General features: G+C 33.9%; 1 protein-coding gene across 1 annotated transcript in view; it reads left to right on the top strand.

The window, feature by feature from the left end:
- LOC106651161 (phorbol ester/diacylglycerol-binding protein unc-13-like) overlaps positions 1 to 13190 on the top strand; it is a gene marked incomplete at its 3' end in the record, with an annotated part of 166158 nt that overhangs the window by 82652 nt on the left and 70316 nt on the right. The gene's annotated exons all lie outside the window — the stretch shown is intronic.

The raw sequence follows: 13190 nt of genomic DNA, 5'->3' as shown, positions 1-13190 counted from the left end.
TTTTTTTTTTCATGAAAAATTTTTATAAATATATTTTTTTTCATGAAAAATTTTTTTCTTATCATGAATAAATAAATTATTCAACAAATAATTTTTTTTCACACACTTTCTTTTTTTATTTAAAAAATTTTGCTATATCATCAAGGGCAAGGCCGCAAAAAAAAAATTTTACATTTAATTCATTTATAATGACTACGCAATTCGCCTACGTAGATAATTATGTGCGGGATGATATAAGTAATGTCACATGAAAACACATGAAAGAAAAAGGGGTTTTTTCGCTTCAAAAAGTGCATAAGGAAACTTGAAAAAATCCAAAGAAATTTAAGGTCATGTTTTTCAATGCATAAAACAGAGAAAAAAATTTTCGAATTTGATATTGGCTCGTATCGCCGTATATAAATTTTCCAAATTTTTAATTATTTTATCTGAAGGCCTGAAGCCCTCGAAAAATCTGAAGAAATTCAAGGTGCTTAGTTTTGTTGATATGTACTATTATGAATTTTTTCAGATTTTTTAATTACTTCAGGGCTTCAGAATGAATATAAATAAAGAATGGACGTTTATAGGGGTGGAGGGGGTAGGAGGGGGGGATGGGGAGTAAAATTTTGGCTTTAGGATTTTTTTACCATGTACTATAACATATCAAAAGCGCATCTAGATCGGTGTCATTCGAAAATTTGAAGAAGTTTTATTTTGACCCACATATAAATCGGGTTTCCCAAATGGACTATGGAGGAAAATAAAGCCCAAAGTTATTTTTGGGATTCTTTGTTGATAATATTCAAGAAAAATTCATTCCGGATACTGTGCCGCTAAATTTTTCATCAAAAATTTTTTTAGGCGTTATTTTAAAAGTTAGTCAGAATCACTCTTATATGACTTGAAAAAATTAAAAGGTAGAAACATTACTTCGTATTTTTTGGACGCCAAACAACCTAACGCCCGTATTTGGAAGTGGATAAAATCTTGAATAGTACTTTACGATACATGTGGCATAGGTAGCACTTCTGCGCACGGCCGTGCGAAGGAGTGCTACCTATGCCACAAGTATCGTACACTATTTTATAGCTCGTGTGACATAAATTCGCCATAAGGAGGTTATTTTACAATGAAATTTATATTAAAATGCAATTTGATATGTTTTTAAATGAAAAATTTGAACTTTATTTTAGTGAGCAATGGTAATAAAAAATGATGATTCTTTATTTTTTAAATCAATATTAATATCAAAGTTAAAAAAAGTATACATGCTTAAAATATATCAGCGAGATCTTGAATTTTTTCTTCTGCGACTGGACTTGTTACTTCATAACCAAGGTGACGTTTTAGTGTTGAAAAGTTTCCTCCACCATTCATAAACAGAGTTGCAGCAGTTCGTCGAAAAGATATTTTTGTATACGAGCCAGGATTTGGCAAATTTAAGAATTCCGCAACTTGGTTTGGAATGCTGGCGATTTTGTGCATTGTGAGCGGTCGACCAAGACATTTTCCTCTGAACATTTGTAAAAAGAAACTATCACTTTTTTCACACTTATTCCGAAGATCCATATATTTTTTACAAATTTGATAGGAATCACCGTCAATCTTGAATTTTCGTTGAATGTTGTGTCTCGTTAGCGGTGTGCGTACCAACAGCATCGTATTTTGATCTTGGACATCTTGAACGGTTAAATTAAATAACTCCTCACTCTTACATGCACCTTTGGTACCAAAAATTAATACTACTTTGGTCACTAGATTTGCGTCGTCATCGGCTTCGTTGCAATATCTAGCTAATTCAGCAGAAGTAAATGTAGTCATTTTCAAAATGTCTTAGTTTCTCTCTAAACGAAAAATACGTTGTGTGCGGTGCAAGGCTCACGACAGACTGATTCGACTTACGCTCGCAAACTGCTTTGTTAACGTTCTACACGCAGCCACACGTATTTTTAACAGTCACGGTGCCATATAAAATCTAAGTCTCTTGCAGCCGCGCAACCAAAACAATGTAGCGTGCGTTTGACGTGTTCGAACGGGTAGCGTAATTTGAGACACATAGAGTGGCTATTACAGTATGTAAACAAACACATTCTACAGTGTTGTACCGCATGATACAAACGCAGATGTGCTGACAGCCGCGTGATGAAAAAAAGTAGCCAATGATCATTTGTTATAGTTTTATGAATATGACAATTTTCTACTATAGTTAGGTATTGCAAGAGAGGCAGGCGCAGGGGGGCAGGTCCAGGGCGGCAGCCCTGGTCGGGGTGCAGGGGGCGAAGCCCCCCCGCTGTAAAAAAATACTGTCATATGACAATATATCACGTACTAAGTATCCACGATATGGGCTCATGACATCCGACGGCGGTGTAAAGCATAAACGCGCAGTTGAGTAGACAGAACAAATATACGTAAAAAAATTCTAAATTTCTTCGCGTTTACAGATCAGTATACTTGACTGCGTTGTTCTGCTTCGCGTCACTACTAGCGCCACGATATTTTTTGTCATATACAAAGAGCGCATAGCCCGCGTAAGTCAACGCTGTCAGTATAGTTACGCTAACGATCTTCATTCGTTATATCGTAGGGCATTCGCCATTGTCGTTGTACTAGCGATTTTATTTTGCTTAATTTCTTTAAATAAGATTTATAATTTTGCTGCATTTTTCTAAATAAGTTCATAATATACAAAATGAGTTCTTCGTCAGATGAATCAGATGAAGAAATAGTGCCAGAAGAAATTCGTGAAGCGGCTAAAAACATTTCTTTTAATTTACTTCCTGAAATTTCTAGAAGAAATTATACAGCTGCATACAATAAATTTAAACAGTGGAGAAAGGAAAAAGGTGTAAAATCTTTTTGTGAAGATGTATTGTTGGCGTATTTCGAACATCTAACAAGCACATATTCAGCTAATAGTTTATGGTCCATTTATTCAATGTTGAAAGCAACATTTTCATCATTCAATCAAGTAGATATCGGTTCTTATAATAAACTAAAATACTACATTAAGCGTAAATGTGATGGTCATAAACCCAAGAAGTCAGCTACCTTCACCAAAGAGCAACTGCAACGTTTTTTTAATGACGCACCGGATGACATTTACCTCAGTACTAAAGTAAGTTTATCTGCTATTATATAAAGTACAATAACTATATACTACTATACAATACTACAATGATATCGTCTTTTCAATTTAGGTTGCTGCTTTGGAATCTTTGGAATATCTGGTGCTCTGAGACGCTGTGAATTAGTCAACTTGACAACAGCAGATGTGACAAAGGGAAATGATTTCTTACTTGTGAAAATACTCATCACCAAGAATAAAGTAGTTGGGAGTTTCACCATTGCAGGTGAAATGTTTGAAATATGCCAACAGTACATCAATGCAAGACCTGAAGTGTGTAAAACCAACAAATTTTTCTTACATTACCATAAGGGTAAGATGATCAACCAGTCTATAGGGGTAAACAAATTTGGATCAATGCCTAAAGAAATAGCCTTGTTCTTAAATTTACCTAACGCACATTCTTACACAGGGCATAGCTTCAGGCGAACTTCTGCCACTTTGCTTGTTGATGCTGGTGCTGACTTAACAGTACTCAAAAGACATGGTGGTTGGAAGTCGAGTACCGTTGCTGAAGGCTACATAGCTGATTCTGTGTCCAATAAAAAAAAAATACACCAACTTATTTCAAGTGGAATGAATTTGGCTTCATCTGTACAAGGACCAACAACAACAATAGCAGTTACATCTCAAACAACAATAACATCTACAGTAACAACATGTAAATTAAATAATTCAACAGCAACAGTAGCAACGTTAACAACAGCAACATCATCTAAACGTTTAAATGAGACAGCATCTAGTAGTCAATTTGTTAAGATTTCAAAATTTAAGCATAATTACAATACAACACTATATTCAGATCAAATTCATCAGCCAGCTACAAGCAAGTCTCAAAAAGAAATGTCAAATTCTGCTATTAATTTTGAATGTACTCCAAAGAGTATTACATCAAAAATGGAAAAACTGTCAATTGACAATGTCAATCAAAATATTTTTAACCCAGATGTAACCCTAAAAAATGACACCATTATTCATCACACACAGGCATCATCCACTGCAAATTCATCAAATTTGAATGAATTATCTGACAACAAAGGTGTGTTTTATGATCCGGATTTAGGATTATTTACTTATGTTTCAAAAAAGAGATTCTTCATTAACGTTGAAAAATTGTTATGTTAAGATTGAAGGGACTACAGAAAAAACTTTAATTTTGCAAAAATGCAACATTCTAAAATAACTTATTTTCATTACATACAACTTATATTTGTAAGGTTATATCACTGTTTTTAGTTATATCACTTTATTTCAAGCCTGTACTTACAATCATACATGTAATTCTTAGCTTTGCGTTCATTGTTATTTAAATAAAACTCATGTTCTAACTATTTTGTTGCATAAAAATTATTTCATCATTATCCTAGTCATATGTCAAACTAAGCGTCGACTGCTGTGTATCACTTATGCACATGTTTAAATCTCTAGACTCGTGCAGAGAAGCGACACCTATGCCACGGAAAAGCGTGGTATAGGTGCGGATTTATGGCACGCAGTGCTATAAAAAAATGAATAGTAAGAAAGTTCTCATCACAAAAAAAATTTCAATAATTTTCGTCTAAAATACGGTTCTTCGCCATTCCTTTTAAGTCAAATGAAGATATTGTTGAGAAAACTCTATTCTCCTTTGCTTTTAAAGGTGTATTAGCTTTTTTTATAGCTGGTTTGAAGCAAAAAATGAAAATTTTATAATTCATTAGTGATTGCCGTCCTCACGTTGCAACCAATCATTCATTTCTTCCTCATTTTTGTCTATTGTTAGAGTTTCTCTTTTTCCCTTGTTAGTGCGTCAGTCGGTTAATGAGTCTTTCGGATTCTCGTGAATAACCAAGATATTCTGTAATATCATTTGCAGCCAAATGACTTTCTTCTAGCATTCTTAGCGGAATCGCTAAATTCTAATCAGTTGGTTGAAATAGTAGTTTATATAGTATTTTATAGTACTGTGCAAAGTTCACATTTATGCCCCCTTTTCCGAGTCATGAGTCGCACTTCTGGTAGCGCGAAGTGAGGTTAGCGCACGAGCGCATGCGAGTGTGATGCGAACGCAGCGGTGCCAGAATGTGCGACTTATGCCACAGAAAAGCGTGCTATAAATGTGAACTTATGCCATATAGTGCTACAAAAGTCCATTTTCATAATTATTAACGATGTACATATAGAAAAATAAAGTAAGGATATCGAAAAAATTGTGTGTTTACCAATATGCGACGCAGATTTGGTACTTGAATCGGCTATCGTCATGCAAGAGTTTAAATGCGAGTTATTAAGGGTGAAAGGGTGAATAAATAGTACTTTACGATACTAGTGGTATAAGTAACACTTTTTGGCACAGCGTTACGCCCGAGCGCAGCGAGGGTCCTAATAGCTGGGCCGAAAAGTTTCCCCTATGTCCCCTATGCTGTCTCTCTCTCTCTCAGTTGGTGTATACATGCTGCTATTACTACTGCTACTACTACTACTATTACTATTACTAATACTCAAATCCTATTTAGACCGACTCATTTGGAGACTCACTGGCTAAAATTAATTCTAAAAACAGCAATGAAAGATTAATTGATGTTCTGACATATACTCAGGGCGAAATCATGTTGCTACAAAATAATTATGATTTTTCAGTTTAATAATTTCCATAATTGACCAAGAAACTTCAAATTTGTAGTCTAAATCAAAAAAGTCTTTAGATTTACTTTATGTCTATGCCTACATCTCTGTTTCCATAGTTTTCAGTCATTCAATCTTCATTGTCTTTCATTGTGTTTAAGCATGTCAATGAAAACACAATTAGGAGCGAATTTTATGCTGTTAACATCATTTAATTTGAGAGCATTTATAGAAAATTCCATTGCTGCATGTCAAAGTCTTAAACAAATTATTAGGAATGGCCTATGTTGAGCTTTGAACACTACCTGCTAATTTCTACTTTTACCATTTATATTTAATCTCTCAGATACCTTAACTCCATTCGAACTGTAAGATTTTTTTCAAAAATCATGATAAGCTACTGACTCAGAAGTTTTAGTTTAAAATTTTGAGCTCATGGTATCAATGAATTTAAAATTCAATTTTTACCCAGCTTCAATTGACGTATGCTGCACAGATTTGATTACTGCCAGAATGTAAATCTCTTCAAGTTAAACTACATTCATACCAATTTAATATCATTAAATGTGAAATTTTAAAAAATTTATTGATATTTAATTTTCATTTTTACATTACAAGTTGAATAGAAAGCAGGAACATATGCTTTTTTGAGTGATCAACTGTATCTGATAAGATTTGCCTGGTACTCATAATGCAAAGAAGAATTTGGCGACTTGGCTGCGTTTGAATATTTTATTGCTTCAATTGGCCTATTGAATAGTTTAATTGTTTATTGAAAATTCGCTTATAGTATCTGGAGTCAGTTTCATTTAATCTAGATTATTCACACTTGAGTTTTTAATTTATAAGTGCCAAGCAACAAAGAATTGATGTTATAAATATCATTGACTTTTTCCATGCCCAGTAAACTCTGCAAATCCAGAACATTCATTCAAGCTGCAACTTGACCCATTACAACGTTCAGTTGAATTTCAAAATGAGTTTTCAAAGGTACCAAAGTTCTCAGTAAAATTTGGGTTTCGATTCATACGCCTAATTCTCAAATTAATACTTATTTAACGAGTACAGTTCTTCAAATGTTTTTAAAAGAAATAAAAAGAGTAGGCACAGTTGATCACGTTGAATTTCTAAATATATAACCTTAAAACACTTGGACGATCACACCTTGATGCTAGGATGACTCGCGGCTAACTTACGAATATTATAATTCGTATTGTATAATTTTGAGTCAAGAAACGTGCTGTAGTTATATTTAATATTTTAATTTATGAAATATTACCCAAAGAACGAAAAGCACTAGCTTGGTCAACTTCATCGTACAGTTGAAGCCGTCCGGGCAGGCTAGGGTCTGACTCGGCTAAGTACAATTCTTAAGCAGCTTTTAGATGTATACAAGATACTCAGTATAATTTGCGTTTCGGTTCATACGCCTCATACACAAACTAATATTTATATAATGAGTACGGTTCATAAAATGTTATAAAAGGTTCTCGAAACGAACAAATATACATGCAGCCTTGCGCAAACGACTACTACACTCGTACCACACATAACCGTAAAAAACTTGAACGCTCCGAAGGTAACAAGTGTGACGCCAGTCCGATATCCGAGTCGCGGCTAGTTTAAATATTATATAATTGGTATAATTTTATGTCAAGCAAAATTTCATTTGATCTAATCGAAATAAAATGCATAATTATTTACTTACCATTTGCGCGACTACAGTTGGCTTCATCATTACACTGTTGATCATCTAACATTAGATCAAAATTCAAAATGATCGGTTACTACTAAAAATGTCTTAACTTCTAGACTTCTTTTAGCTAGACCGTTAGCATTGCATAAAACTATTTTGTATTTATTTTTCATTACCGATTTTATTTACGATACTCGTGAGAAGATTTAGCATCGTGTCCATCCTACACATTAATTGGATCATCATCGATTCCAGTTTGTTATTTTTTATAGTTGTTGCTTGCTGAGGCAATGTTTGATTGCTGGTATCTGATTCGTGTATGATACTTGGCTTGCTTACGTCAGACACAGCATTCGCGTACAAAAAATTTGGTTTCTTAATATTTCTATGAGAAAGGTTTTAACCCGTTTCGGGCCAAACGGACGAAATTTTAGTTATTTTTTCGCTCGCTGTAAACTCTGTGAAAAAATTATGTGAGAAATGTCAGAATAGTCATAACCGACGTAAAATTTTATGAACTTTTCGAATCTGGCGTCAGAATTGTAAAAAAAGTTGATGTGTAAAAGTTATGAACAATTAAACAATAAAAAACACGATTTTTTTGAAAAAAAATTTGATTTGATCCGAATTTTCGAGTCGAAACAGACTTGCTCTATAGGTCTAACACGTTTTTTTTGCGTCCATGGGGTGTAAACTTAAAAGTCCAATAGTTACGATATCGAAATTTAACATGGCAAACACGAAAATGGCGCTTCGTAGAAAAAAACCGTATATGAATGTAGTCAATTTTTTTATATGTCAACCAAGCGCCTAGGAACAAAACGTTATAGAGAAAATGTTGAATTTCGATATCGTAACTATTGGACTTTTAAGTCTACACCCCATGGACGCAAAAAAAACGTGTTAGACCTATAGAGCAAGTCTGTTTCGACTCGAAAATTCGGATCAAATCAAATTTTTTTTCAAAAAAATCGTGTTTTTTATTGTTTAATTGTTCATAACTTTTACACATCAACTTTTTTGACAATTCTGACGCTGGATTCGAAAAGTTCATAAAATTTTACGTCGGTTATGACTATTCTGACATTTCTGACATAATTTTTTCACAGAGTTTACAGCGAATGAAAAAATAACTGAAATTTCGTCCGTTTGGCCCGAAACGGGTTAAGGAGGAATATTATGATTTTCACGAACTTTGTCTTCGATCTGGTTCGACCTTTTTTCTCTCAGAGCTTGAAACATTTTCTTTTGTCATTCTTTTCTTTTTGGACAGCCTTTGTAGCTGGTTAGATGGTTGCCACTGCAGTTTACACATTTTACTTCTTTTGGTTTTGATGTTGCAATCTGAGGTGAGGTGATCACCTGCGCATTTAACGCAAGCCGGGGCCAGGTAGCAGTAAATTTTTGTATGCATAAACTGCTGGCACCTCATACATTGGGGGATTTCATGGTGAAGAATAACCTTAAAAATTGCATTTAAATATAGACCCGCGAATAGCGATGATGACGAAGATATTTGATGATTGTGCCTCTTAAATATCAAAACTTGATAATCGACTTAACGTATAACTGAATGCTTTTAAGAATGAAAGTTAACGATCATGAGACATACAAAAGAAATTAGTGACCAAGAAAGATAATCGTTAAATATTGAATACATGAATGAAAAAGAAAATTCCAAGTGATATATTGTCTAATATTGAATATAAAAGTGCTTCATAGATCTATTGAATAATGAAAAATAATTGTACATATTTTTGTATTACAAAAGAATTTCTCTAGTTGACTATGATATTCCATTTATCAAGTTTTTTTTGTTCTTTATTCGCGACGACTTTAGCGCCTCGTAAGTTATAGTTCTGTTACGTAACGTCGAGGACATAATCACACATACACACAAACAAATATATTTAATGCTTTTAATGCAATTTCTTAAAGTTTTCAATATATGTTATTAATAACTAAATTGTTAAGAATGAAAACGAACTCTCTTAGATTTTCAAGTATGTTATTGCTCGTCGTGTAATTGTTAATCGACTTTATTGTGTACACTTTATAGGTTACTAATGTCTTTTATCTTAAAATATTTAATTATTTTCTTTTATTTTAAATTAAAAAATTCTTTACAATAGACTTTGTAATGAAGTATATTTTCAATCTCTCACAGAGTTCCATTGTACATCGACAAACATTATTTTCTTGATGATCGAATTCAAGAAGTGATTTTTAATGAAAGATAACAAAAAATGACGTCTTAATGAAAAAAAAAGTATCTCTAACAGTTAAACTTATTAAAAAATATATTTTTAAATGCCTCACGGCGCATTAATGGTTAAAAAAGTATATTTAATGTCGTTTCAAACCAATAATCGCTTGAAAATTGTTGAAACTGGTAGTATTAAAACTTTATTTATTACGAATTGATAGTGATCGAACAATACCGAAAATACGCAATTCAAAGTAGTTCTTATAAATGTAATTCTCCAATTTGCTGCTAACTCTAAAATAATGGTATTAGAATGACAACGATATTGGCCAATGTAATAGACCTGAGCAGAGTAAGGCATTTTAATATTAAATATCTTACACTGTCTTATCGTTTTTTATTAAATGAATTTGTAAATAAAATAATTTTAAACATTTTTAAAGTAGTAGAGCATTTGCCATTTTAAAAATTAATAGGTATATTTGATAAAATTAGCATTAAAAAATTGAAAGTTATGCCTGTACTGTGGCGTGTCAATTTTATCCGATACGGTGTACCTTTTAATTTTATTCAAACCTCGTTGGATTGTAGTGATAGGCATGGTTTTATTTCGTTTTGTTTGAAAAAAACACTTTAAAAATTTATATAGTATATTGAGCAGCGTTAATTTGGGAGTTTATACAAGATGAGTTGCAAAAGAAAAGTTCCCGTAAAATTTTATAACGTATAATTTCACCTCTTTATTGTAATAGAAAGAAAAACCCGCGCTGCGGAAGTGTGTGCCTTTATCCGATCGAATAAGCTTTTTCATAAAAAAAATAATTATAAAAGAACGATAAAATACTTAATAAATGCAACAAAACTGCGCGTGGTTCATATATTGACGGAAATATATTCTCGGTGTGTAATTTTCAACACAAAGTTTGTACATAATATATACAGTAAATAGTGACGACGATGATGACGACGCCAACGACGTGTGAAATGCTTTTACATTTTCGTTGTGATCAGCCTTTGATATATGTTATATTATTATAAAGTATAAGGGCGGCATGCAACAATTTACTATGGGAAAGTTGTGACCAGCGAATACAAGATTTTTCTTACTTTTTTATTGCGCAAGCATTGACTGTAACACGAAAGAAAAAAACAATAAGTGACTTTGAAAATATATTATTAACAAGCACTGCTTCATGTATGAACCGTTAAATCGAAATTCGCCAGTTTTTCAAAAACAATTACCGACAATCGACACGTCTTTTGTTTTTATCTATCTATAATAGAGTTTGTATTCTTCGAATAGCATATGAATAAATACCTAGATATTCTATAAATATTTCAATTATTGATCTAATACATTAATTACGTTACGAAACAAACAAACAAACAAACAAAAAAAGTTATTTTGTGTAATTAAAACAGTTTATGTGTTATTATATAATAGTATTCTAAACACTGCGAAATAAAGTATTTAAAAATTTATAAATAAAAAAGAACACGCGACGCGTTGGCATTCGTTTTTGGCCGTTTTCCTTCCCTCCTCCCCTTTCGCGTGCGAGTGCGCCCGCGCGTTCGAATTCTCAACGAAAAAATGAAGGGATGTTCGAATTCTCCGAACGCCGCCTGATATCTGGTGCGATCGTTGCGTAGTGTACGCGAGGGCAATGCACTGCACACGGCACAGCGCGATCTCTCTCGACTGCGGCGTCAGATGTCGCTGAAATTGCATTGCAATTCCTGGCAGCAGCAGCAGCGGCAGCAGTGCCTGCAAAGAACATCGGCAATGGTTTGCGAGTTATGTGCTGTTTGATGTTGCTGATGCGTGTTACTTTATGCCCCAGTGCTACGAACACTTCGTCGCATCGTCGATGTGAGTGGATGGATGTACATTTTTAAGCACTACCTTGTATGGCTTCTCCTGTTTTAGATGATATGTGTGGAACTTGGTGTCCTTTTCTTTTAGCATTGTGATGATTGGTATGCACGATTCGGAAGAAAGGGGTTATACTTTGACCTGATTATTGGCTAGGATTTTTAATAGGTACTTTCAATTTAACAAACAAAACTAAACAACATTGAATTTTATTCTATATCTAGTTTGTACAAAAATCTCAGCAAAGTAATTTAGTAGTTTCTGTGTGAGGTCTCTCCTCGTTGAATGTCACAGCCGGCGCAACATTCGTGCTCGCAGTCACGATACGGCGTACTACACGCATTGTTGAAACAAAGGCATTTTGGAGCAGTAAACATACACTGTGACGGGGAATACCCTGACTAAAAGCCGGCTATATTGTTCCACATGAGATGGTAGAGGTAGGCCGCGTTGCACAATATAACTCGTCAATGCCTTGCTTCAATGAGCTCCGGTGATGATCCCACGTACATGTACACGAGACTTGTACACTTTGAAAAAGCACGCGATGAAGATGTTGGAAGAGCAGATGGACATTCCCGCATGAGAAAATTTATTTTCCGAGTTCCTTTCATAAACCAAGCAGTTTTTCAAAAGTTAAAAAAAACTATACCATCGTTGTAACTTCATGACGGTGGCTCTTGTTTACAAGCATTTTACGAAATGCCCGGTAAAAGTCCTCTGCCAAAATTGGACTGTACGGGGGACGTGCATAAGCTGACTTATAAGGATTGTCCCGTGACGTATGTGGGTGAGACCAATTACGGACAGGCTAAAAGAACATCGGAAAATGCGTAATTCTGAGTCGGTTATTACATAACATAGACACTTACTCAAACATGAGTTTGATTGGGATAATGTGAGGATTTTGGATAGCGAGATAAATTTAGGCAGATAGCGATTTTCCAAGATGTTTCACATTAGACTACAAAAAAGAGTATAAATAAGAAAGAAGATATCCAGGTTCCTTAGTAGACTATACAGTATGTAATCCTCTTTTCAAAAAACTACAATAGTAATAACATTAGTATCGGTATATATTTGTACGCATACAGATTAATATTTTTGACTTTAGTGTAGACACTAACTTCACATAATTCATTTTGTAATTGCTTACATGAAAAGTGCTTACATGAAGAAAGACCAGAAGACGATCTAAAATGTCGTGATAAAATATTTTTAATACCACTCAAATTGTTTTGTGTTTAAAAATAATTTTATAATCCCATCAAGAGTAATATTTGATCAATTTTACAGGCATACAGACAAAGCTATCTTCGCGTGTACAATAGATGTATACTCCGAGGAAAAAAGTAAAAAAATTGATCATTTCGTGATTATAATAAAATTTAAAGCGTAAAGCATGAAAAAAAATTACAAATAAAAGATAGCTTGGCTGCTCGTTGATGAGATTTTCGCAGCTGCCCACCGTGGGGCAATACTTCTTTAAGAGCTTTATTGGCTCGCTGTTCCGTCTGTAAAGGCGATGACTCTGTTCTGTCCAATTAGAAGGTGAATAAGTTTTGTTATTGTACATGTCAAAGTCATCCTGTGCGTATGCAATGCCACCAGACGAGGCAGCCTATCCGAACCAGGGTGTACTATATCGATTCGCGTAAGAGGCCATCGTTGTGGGGGCTCTTAATCGTTGGTAAGTAAAACC

Source organism: Trichogramma pretiosum, unplaced genomic scaffold (assembly GCF_000599845.2).
Source record: "Trichogramma pretiosum strain Unisexual culture from Peru unplaced genomic scaffold, Tpre_2.0 scaffold143, whole genome shotgun sequence".
In the NCBI taxonomy this organism is placed as follows: domain Eukaryota; kingdom Metazoa; phylum Arthropoda; class Insecta; order Hymenoptera; family Trichogrammatidae; genus Trichogramma; species Trichogramma pretiosum.
This window is presented reverse-complemented; position numbering and strand designations above follow the sequence as displayed.